The sequence below is a fragment of the Carlito syrichta genome, unplaced genomic scaffold (assembly GCF_000164805.1).
Source record: "Carlito syrichta isolate Samal-C Ts95f unplaced genomic scaffold, Tarsius_syrichta-2.0.1 Scaffold287736, whole genome shotgun sequence".
Lineage (NCBI taxonomy): Eukaryota > Metazoa > Chordata > Mammalia > Primates > Tarsiidae > Carlito > Carlito syrichta.
The window spans coordinates 1-6,583 of NW_007231832.1; the positions used below are offsets into that span (position 1 = coordinate 1).

At 50.6% G+C, this 6,583-nt stretch overlaps 1 pseudogene; it reads left to right on the top strand.

Moving 5' to 3' along the window:
- The first annotated feature begins 49 nt into the window (after nt 1-49).
- LOC110595193 lies at nt 50-1,263 on the top strand (annotated as a pseudogene).
- Nucleotides 1,264-6,583: the final 5,320 nt, after the last annotated feature.

A 6,583-nucleotide genomic window follows, 5' to 3' on the forward strand; every position in this document is an offset into this window, starting at 1 on the left:
GAGGGCCCTGGGAGGGACCCCGTCTAGTGGTGACCTTAGGCTCTTGGAGGCTCCTCCAACCGGACAGATGGGCAGGAAACCTTCCAAGGCCCTCACACACAGCCTTGTGGGCAGCTCCCGACAGAGTGGGAACTTGGGATCCCAGACTTCAGGGCCCAAAGAGACCAGGGAGGCAATGCGGCCAGATAGAGACACCAGCAGAAGCCCTCTTTTCCTGACACTGTCGGTTGCCCGAGACCCAGGAGAATTGTGCCTTGTGACAGAAGTTGTTAGTGAGTTTAAGCCCAGAATGACCTTCCAGTCAGAGACCCAGTCTGAAGTTTGTGCCTCTGCTGTGCTCCTTCCAAATGGCTTGACTGAAGTGCTGCTCACCGCAGAGACTGTGGCCTCTCAGGTGTCCCAGGGCTGTCTCCAGAGCACGCCTACTGGGGACAGGCCGGCTTCCCTGGTGCTAGGTGACCCCATGGCAGCCAGAGGGAACGGTCTGGGGCTGCAACAGTCCAAAATCCCCAAATGCCAGGACTCACACCAGGGCCAAAGCCAGATGCTTACTCCCATCCCCAAGAGCAAAAGCCATGGGAAGCCCAGCCAAGAAAAGTATGAAGAAAAGTTTGTGGAGTTGGAAGCCCCTCAACCAACCCAGGGCAGGAGAACAGAAGCCGCTCTTGGGCGTGAATGCGAACAGCTCTTTGCTCGCAAAGAAACAAGTTCCTCCAGAAAGCCACTTCAAAAAAGGCATCAGGCGATTTTTTCAGTGGATTTTGTCCAAGAAAAAGGGCAAACCAGCACCAACCTCTGCCCAGAGTCCAAAACGAGTGAGAAACAGATGTGCGGACGCCAATACCGCGGAAGCTCAAGAGCTTATGACAACCGTCGGAGAGGTGCTGGAGGAGAAAATGGTGCTTCACCACGGACGTCATGCCTCACAGGTAAATCAGCACAGAAAAGAGCTTCAAGCCCCAGTCAGTGGCTCTCTCTGCTCCCACCGACTCCCCTCGGACCCAGAGCAAAGCAGACCGAGCTGCGAAGCCAGCAATCAACAAGCCACCCTTAAAGCCCAGAGCTGTCCCACCCAGGAAAGCCAAGTCAGAGACCAGCAGTCCTTTCAAAATGTCCCGTTCAGCAGTGAGCAACAGGACCTGAAGCATCCCGTTCTTGTTCCCCAGAAAGGCAGTGCCCTCCGTCAGTCCCTGCCAGCACGGGCCAAGAATGCCCACCGCCTCCAGTCACCACCGCCACTGCCCCAGACACAGCCTCCTTTAAGGAGGTCAGCAAGAAAATTATTCTCTAGTCTTTCCCGGTAGAAAACCATATTTCCAAGAAAGAAACTTAATTCGTCTAGAGAAAAAATGTTTCTTCTCATGTTAGTCCATCCAAGATATTTCATGTTTCCCAATATATATGCTTTTTTCTCAAAAGAGGGTAATTGCTTCTCTCTGCGCCGTGCTTGGGGTGGGCTTTGGCTTCAAGAAGGGACAGAGCGTGGAGGGAAGTGGACAGTGGTGTGGCAAGCCCATCTTCATTCTGAGCTCCTTCGCGGAAACTTGTATCTCCAGAATATTGTCAACACGCAAACAACAAACACAAAACATTTCTTAAAATGAGTTGAGAAAAACCCATGAAGATCCCAGCCTGGAATCTGGTTCCACTCATCTTTCCACTGCTCTCTCTCTCCCACAAACTTCACGAAGCTGTAGGGAACAGATTTGCAGGCATCCCAAAGTTGAACATTCCCATGGAGGCCCAGAAAGTGCTGGAGCGGAGTAGCTTTATGTATGTCACAAAACGGTGGAGGTTTGAATGGGAAAGTGCTGAGCCCTGTGTTCACACGTCTTGCCCAGAATCTCTCGGTGGGGAAGAGATAATACCAGCCCCCGGGAAGCTCCTTTTCTCTGTGATAAAAGCTGGGATGGAGATGGCCCCTCCTAGTTCAGGCTTCATGAAAAGCTCAGCGTCTCCACTCCACTGCCTCTGCCCGTCTCAGCCTGCAGAGTGGCAGCAGTGACAGATTTTCCAGCTCTGTGCACATGTAGGTTGGGGTGCTTCAGGGAGGATGCCGAGGGGCATGAACACACCCGCTCCAGGTGAGTAAATAGCCTTGCGCGTGAGGCACCTGCCTTTGTCTATCTCACCTACGCTTCTCTCGACTCCAGAAGGGACCTCTGGGTGAAGGGAGCAGGGTGTGACTGTGTGGGCAGTAACCTGACCGTTGGGCTATCTGGACCATCTGTAGGATGCAGAAGAATCGAAAAGCCTGGAGGAAAACACAGAGTCAAAGGGGCTTGAGGGTGCCGTGACGTCCTGCAGCCTCCTACAGGCCTACGGGGGGAGATGCCAGGGGTTGTGTGGCTCATCCTAGCCCCATCCCAAGGTCCCATCCTGCTCGTCTCCCAGATCACAGACCTAGAGAAACCACCTTTGATACTGACACAGGGCCAGACTGGAGAGAATGCAAAGCAAATCAGGGGAGGTGAATTTCTTAACGCTTTGATAAAACTTGCACATATTCACCTCTTGGGCTTTAGAAAGGATGTGTTGGCCATAAGTGGAAAAGCAGGACCAGGCAGTCTGGGGACCTTTCACAGCACGCCGGGGAGAGGTTGGAACTTAGAAGGACTGAGGGGCTGGCCTGGCTTCCAGTTCCTGCCTGCCCCAAAGACAGGAAGGTGAAGAGGCAACCAGACGTTCTCCGAACACAAAAGGAATCTGGTCACAACCTGTCCAAAATGGGCGGAAGTGGGCAGTGCAGAGGTGGTCCCTGCTCTGCTCTCACTCTGCTTTGAGCACAGGTTTCCTTCTCTCTGGGTCTCCATCCACGTGGGTAAGCAGAAGCTCCATACAGAGCAGGGACAGGAGGGGCCATTTCTGCAGGGACAGTTGTCCGTACCTTGGGCCACACGCAGGGCTTGCCGAAGGCACAGTTCCGGGGCCTCATCCCACCGGTGGAGAGTCCTGCACCAGGAAGGGACCTTCCCTCCTCCACATGTGGCACCTGATGGCCCCTGGGGTGGAGCGGGGAGTGGGCACCGTCCCAGCACCCGGCTGCCGGCAGCCCAGGGCTTCTCCTGGAGCCAGGTCTTGTCTTGGGCTTGGATGACTGAGGCAGCCTCAAGAGGGCCCAGTAGTGACAACAGAGCAAGACCCAAAAGAGGGGCTGGGACCTAGAGCCGAGAGTGGCCCCAGTCCCTCGGGAGCTCAGGAAAGGAAGGCACAGAGCGAGGACACTGACCGCGGCGGAGGGGCCATTCCTGGCTGCCGCTGGGCTCCCTCAGGACACCGAGAGGCAAGTTCTGGGGTGTGGAGGAGCTGGGCGCAGATGCCGGGGCTCTTGCTAGAAACGCCCTGGATGGACAGCACTGACGCACCAAGAAAACAGCAAGAGGCAAGCCTCTTAGTCCTGCTCTCAGTCTTCCAGGATATGCAGTGAAGACAGCAATGAAGAGACCCCCAGAGACCTCCCATGGAAACCACACAGAGAGACCCCATACCGAGATGAAACACAGAGACATCTTGTACAGAGACATCTTGTACAGAGACAGCAAGCAGAGATCTCACACAGAGATGGCATGCAGAGACCTCACAGAGAGATCTCAAACAAGATGGCACACTGGGACCTCACAGAGACATCTCATACAGAGACATCCCAGAAGTAACACACAGAAATCGCCACTGTCTCACAGTGACCGTTCCCAGAGTCCTCTCACAGAGACCGTGCCTAGAGAACCCACTCAGAGGCCTTCCATGTAAGCCCACACAGAGACTTCTCAGACGAAACACAGAGAGATCTGTCACTCCTCGCAGAGATCTTGCACACATTCCACACACACAGGCCTCGGGTGGCTCCATGGTCACCACCCAGAAAGCTCGCAAAGAGAGTCCTCTCAGACATTTCATGCAGAGGCTCCCCACGGCCCTCAAGGAGGCCACACAGAGACGGCCAAGGGCCGCACTCAGAGACCCGCACAGACTCGAGTCCCAGAGTCCCTCCCACAGAGACCTCGCACAGATATTTCCCACGGGGGCTTTAACCAGAGACCACTGACAGAGACCCACACAGGGACCTCCCACAGATGCTCCCCTCACAGACCTCTCACCCATGCCTCAGAGACCCCACACAGAGACGACACACAGAGATCTCCTGGTGCCCCATAGAGTTCTCTCACAGAGACCTCTTGTTGCCTCAGAGACCTCCCATCCTCACACAGCTCCCGACCTCAGAGAGTTCACAGACTTCCCACACAGAGACCTCAGGCAGAGTTCTCGCCAGGTACCAGGCACAGGGTCCTCATCGTGGGCGAGTTGGCCCCCACAGACGCCCCTCGGAAACCTGGCACAGAGACCTCTCCCATCCATTCTTTAAGAGTCTGGGCAGACACCCACTGACAGTTTCTTCTTAGCGGACATGAAACCACTCGACAAACTGGCAGCCCAGGAGAAGTATCATCGGTGTGCCCCCAAACTGCAAGACACCTAGATATTGCCAGCATTGCACGAAAGCGGGCTCTCTGTTTGGGGAAAGGCTAACGCGTTACTGTAAAATTTTTTTTTTTTTTTTGAGTTGGAGTCTCACTCTGTCACCCAGACTGGAGTGCAGTGGCCGCTCCCGGCCACCGCAGCCTCGCCTACTGGGCTCCGGCGATCCTTCTGCCTCAGCCTTCTGAGTAGCTGGAATTACAGGCGCGCGCTATCACGACCGGCTAATTTTTTGATTTATTGTAGAGATGAGGTCTCGCCAAGTTGCCCAGGTGGGTCTCGAACCCGCGGGCTCAGGCAATCCACTCATCTCAGCCTCCCAAAGGCGCGGGATTACAGGCTGAGCCACCGAGCCCTGCTTGTAAAATTTTTAACATAGTTGCCTCTTGAACGAAAGGATTACAGATTCCACATGTCGATTTGAAAAATTCTGTCTTCCCCAGGTTTTCATTAGCTTGAACTCTCACCCACAGATGAAATTTAATTGAAAAACTTTAATTTAAAATTACAAATTTTAAAATCAGCAAAATATCGCCAACCTCCAGTGAAAGAAAATACCTTATTTGTCCAGTTTGTTTTCACCCGGTCAGATGATACTGATGTCACATTTTTTATTTTGTCGAGAAAAGACCTGAACTTGAGGTTGTTCCCATCTTTACTTTGAAAATATGATGCTGACTGTAAATTCCAGAAACCTGCAAAATAGTGGAGTGTTAGACGTAGTAGGTGAAGGCTTAGAAACCCGCAACATTTTTTATTACAAATTTGGAGGTAACACCACTCTTCGGTTCTAAGCATTTTGTGCTTTAGCTGGTTCCCTGGATCGGGTGCTTCTAGGGAAATGCTCAATATTAAGAGTTCCTCCAGGTATATTGCCTATAGGGGGACCCAGCAACCCCCTATTGGGAATATACCTGGAGGAACTCAAATCATTCTACCAAAAAGAAACCAGCACACACATGTTTATTGCAGCTCTATTCACAAAAGCAAAAACATGGGAACAACCATGCTGCCCACCAAATCGGGACTGGATAAAAAAAATTGGCACATATACACACTGGAATATTATGCAGTCATAAAGGAGGAGAAACATACGGATTTAGCAGTACTGTGGATGCATTTAGAGTCTACCATATTCAGTGATCTATCACAGAAACCAAAGACAGAGTACCATATGTTCTCAGCCATAAGCAGACCATACTCTAAGAAAGGGATTGGCAGTAGTGGGAAACTGCCAGGGGAGGCAGGATGGGACTGGCAGTTGAGGGAAACTGCCAGGGGAGGGAGGGCACACCTCATCAACAAGGGGACCTGCATAGTCAGCGTTTGTATACCTAACCCTGAATTGTACCCCACATTTTTAAATTAAAAAAAAAAATTATCCAGTATTTCAAAACGAAACCAAAAAGGAGTTCCTCACCCTCCTTTACTCTAAGACCTTAGTCAGCTTTTCCTTCCTCCTCTCTGTCCAGAGGCTGAAACTGCCATCGCTGGCTCCCTGTGGTTTCCTAATTGCCGCCATTTTCCTCCAATTACCTATTTAATGCAAACAGCATCCCTCAGTTCATGTGTTGCCCTTAAACTTTAGGAACACCATAACTTCCCTTTTTATATCCGCCACAGTCTTATGTTACTAACACTTTACATGCTTATTTGCAATGTCAATACATTTGTTTTGTAGAATGAGGTGACTGGGGTCCGATAAACTCTCTGCCCACCATGTCTGCTATGTGGATAAGTCATTTTTGCCCAGATTTGCAAATTTTGTAGAATTGTATTACTTTACTTCGAAGGTTTTACCTTATCAAATGTCCTTGTGTTTCTTATTTTTAAACTATAAATCTAGGGATTTAAGCTTGGTTATTATTTTTAAAATATCAGTACTTATATAAATAAGTATTTGACAATTTTTTCGTTCTTTATGTATATTAGACAACGTGTTCAGAACTTTGCTATGTAGATAACAATACTTTTGTCAATTTTCTTTCACTTTGTGTATTTACTTTTTATTGAAACTTCTACTATTGCAGCCAAGAAGAGGGTTGGTTCCTTGGGAAAAAAGGCAGCTTTAAGAACTTGCTTGGTTAAAGCTTAACATCTTAGATCTGAA